General features: G+C 47.1%; 1 long non-coding RNA gene across 1 annotated transcript; it reads left to right on the top strand.

Annotated features, from left to right (window-relative positions):
- Positions 1 to 2,548: 2,548 nt before the first annotated feature.
- LOC108503038 lies at positions 2,549 to 3,261 on the top strand. Its single transcript, XR_001876706.1, has 3 exons — positions 2,549 to 2,775; positions 2,870 to 2,974; positions 3,087 to 3,261. It is a non-coding gene; the product is annotated as an uncharacterized LOC108503038 (long non-coding RNA).
- Positions 3,262 to 3,495: the final 234 nt, after the last annotated feature.

Here is a 3,495-nt window from a genome sequence, read left to right as displayed (position 1 = left end):
AATACCCCAGCGATGGTAACAGTGGGCTTAGAAACGCACATATTCACTCAAGTGCAATTAGCCTTTAATTTCTGAGCCCATTAAACAGCTTGCTGACTGCAAAACCCAATGCTTTCAACTGCATTGCTAACTGGCAATCCATCGTCAAAGCTCGGAATTAGCTGCTTAGCGACGTGTAAACAGCACTTTTAAACTAAAACGGAGTAGGGGGGAAAGAGGCCGATATTTAATGAGAAAAGTCAGATTGATATTATGGAACATTCTGGAAGTGCCTGTGCATCTTGGAGGAGAGGAGGAGGGGGAGCTAGGGTTGGGGTTTTTTTAATAACCTCACAAATAATCCCTCCTCCTTTCTCTCTCTCAAACCATGTCAATGATCAAGGAAATGAGAACAAGGCGCTTGATTCACAGCTGACTCTCTCTTCTTGTTACATCAGATCAAGAAGGAGCAGTGTAACGGGGGGGGGGCGATTTCTGCAGGGGAAACAAATCTACAAGCTGGCATTTTGTCTCCTACTCCTATTAATTAGCCCACTTTTCTGCCAGAGACAGAGCTTTCAAAACTTGCAGCAGAGTTACACGCGTGCCCACTCGCACACACGCTGCATGTCTGCACCCAGGAAATTAAATATATTGTGTGGGGGATAAACCCCTCCCAAAGAAATCTTCATGCAAAGAGTAGTTGGTTTCCTATTTTATTTGACGGATGGATCTCCATTCTCTCCCTTAATCCCAAGGAAAACAATGCACAATAAACTGCCAATAGTAAGATGCAGCCCGTGCCAAAGCCCCCAGCAAGGACAGCCCTCGGGTGGGGGTCACTGTGCCCTGGAGCAGGCCTGCACGGCTCTGAAATGCTTCTTTTAAACCCAAACTTGCCACAGAGGAAAACTTTGGCTTGGTCTCAGTCTGAATAAAGCAGAAAGCACACAGGCATCCCCCTCGGCAGGTCAGAGGAGGGTTTAAATGGCTCCCCGTTGTGTAACACGGGCTCTCACCCAGCCCCAAAGCCGGGTCCCACTTGCCGCTACCAGCTCAAAATCTACATCCTTTTGCTGCTGCCAACCGCAGGTTCCCAGGATTCGCCACGTCCCATGAATTCAGGAGGGCTGCATTCATCCGGCTTATTTGCTGGTGAAAAACAAAAACAACTGTCTACAAACAAACACACGAACCCCCAACCCGCGGGTGAACACCACATAAACACTAATGCGCTTCTAATTTAAGTTTGGGGGAAACAAAGGCAGAGTGATTAAAGGGCAGGAACGCGCAGCTCAGCATATGGAGCCCCAGTCAGCGCCCTAGAACAAGTTGAATGTTTCCATTGTGTGAAACTCATTCATTACAGCTACAAGATGCAGGGCAGACATTTGCATTTTTAGAGGGGCATCTTGTCATCTTTAGATAAATCACGGGATCCAGACCCTTTCTAACGGCATCAAAGCTCACACTGCTCGCTATCCTGCCTCCCTTTGTTTCACTACTCTGCCTCACTATTTTCTTCTGCTCTTCGTGAATGTCATTAAAGTTTGCATCCTGTGTGTCCGTGTGAACTCGGGGCCTTCTCACTTTTGCTTAAAAACGCACTGCTTCCTAGGACGAAGCAAGGCAAAAAAGATGCAACTGCATGCAATCAGAAAAACCAACAATAAATCAGACTAATTTATTGTCTCCAGTTCCAACGCTGCCGCCTCCTGATTCCCGTTCCCTCCCCCCCATTCCTCCTACCAGCCCCAACCCCCGCCCCGACCTGATAATCATTCCTTTGATTTCTCTCCCTCCTTCACCCCGGCTTAAAATCAAATTTGGGAATGCACATCTTCCTTGGTGTGGCAGGAAGGACCAGCCGTGCAACAAACCAAACCAAATCCTTTCCCCCCCACACACACCTCTTTTCCCCAGCTAACACAGAATCCTCCTGAAATGAGCAAATGTAACTGTGAACAGATACAGGCCTCCCATGGGACCAAACCATCAGTTCCTGGGTATACAGAGAAAGAAGAAAGAAGTTAAATGGTTGCATTTCCCCCAAGGGGAGGCAGAGCTTCAGTTGTGAAGTATTCCCATCAGAAATTCTGGATAAGTTGCAAAGAAAGGAAAAAAATCCCTGCTTCCTCTCCAGACCCGGTGTAGACATTTCCCCAGCAATTCCACATGTGCAGGTTTCATCCCAACAGCAGGAGTTTTTAGGATGATTGTGTTCCTCTGGAGTGATTACTCCTTTCCTATGGCAGGCACCTTTCCATGGGACTCATGGAACCGCTCCGAGCAAACTTTCAGTTTTCCATCACTCCCAAGCACAGTTTTGGTGAAAGCAAAAAAAGCAGAAGGGGAAATAAAAAGCCCAAACTGAGTGCCTACGTCTGGACACCTCATTCCCAACCCAGGCTCTCTGCCAAGGACAGCAGTGGCCGGAGGCACAGCCACCCCTGCACCCAGGGATCCTTCCCGCTCCTTTTGGCAAGGGAATGTCAGCACAGGAATGCAATGGAACTCAGGATTTGGTCACAGAACCTGAACAGCCGGCTTAGTTCAGAGGGCAAAAGAGGAAGGCAACGTTATGAACAGGTGTTTTACAAAACCCATCTGTTATCAGCACCCTTTACTCATGAAGAACCCCGTGGCTTGATCAAGAGCAGGGTCCTTCCAGCCCAGCCTCTGTGTCTGCTGCTGCCTAAGCACATCAGGGCTGAGGTGTGACCAGAGCTGTCTTCCCAGATCTACAGAAATCCCTTTGCCTTAACTTCCCAACTGGATAATATCTCCCTCACTGAGGTATTGTGAAAATGAACTTGCCAGCATCCACTAAATGCTGTTTATTTGTCATTAAAGCCAAGTTAAATCACGTGATTTTACCCCAATCCTGCAGGATTATGGCTGTCAAACCAAAGCTGGTGCAACATCGCCCTGTTTATCTAATGTTGCCTGGAGATATTTTCTCATGTCCTCCAAAGGAACCCTTGCCGAGAAGAAGGTGAGGCTTCACAGCTCCAAGTATTTTTTGGGGTCTGTGTGTGCAGGCCTGGCCACAGAAGGAACTAAGTGGAGGGCACAAAGGTAAATTACATGTACTCTCCTTTCCACAGGTTGCATAAAAAGCAATCTACAGAGCCAGAAATGTAGCAAAGCCCAGAGTCAAACAAACACACCACTGATAACTGCATCTCTGGAAAAAGGTGCTACAAGTCTGAAGGAGAAAGGTGTTCAAAGAAGCTGGAAGGAAAGGGAGAAGGGACACACAGAGGGCCAAATTTCTCACAACAGCTGTCTTGGAGCTCCACTGACAGTGGACAGAAAGGGGTTGAAGAGGACAACATCTGAGAGATTCTCCTCCTGCATCATAACATAAAACTATTTATTATAAATTATGGAGTGAGAATTATAAACAATTGTGCAGGTGCTTTGCAGAAGGAAATTAGAAGGATGAGTTGACAATGGACTTTCATCTCAAGACTTCCTACTTTTGAACACACGATATATAGAGGATGACACTCT

The sequence above is a fragment of the Lepidothrix coronata genome, unplaced genomic scaffold (assembly GCF_001604755.1).
Source record: "Lepidothrix coronata isolate B3197 unplaced genomic scaffold, Lepidothrix_coronata-1.0 Scaffold129, whole genome shotgun sequence".
In the NCBI taxonomy this organism is placed as follows: Eukaryota; Metazoa; Chordata; class Aves; order Passeriformes; family Pipridae; genus Lepidothrix; species Lepidothrix coronata.
Note: the sequence above shows the minus strand (reverse complement) of the source record. Positions and strands in the feature narration are given on the sequence as shown.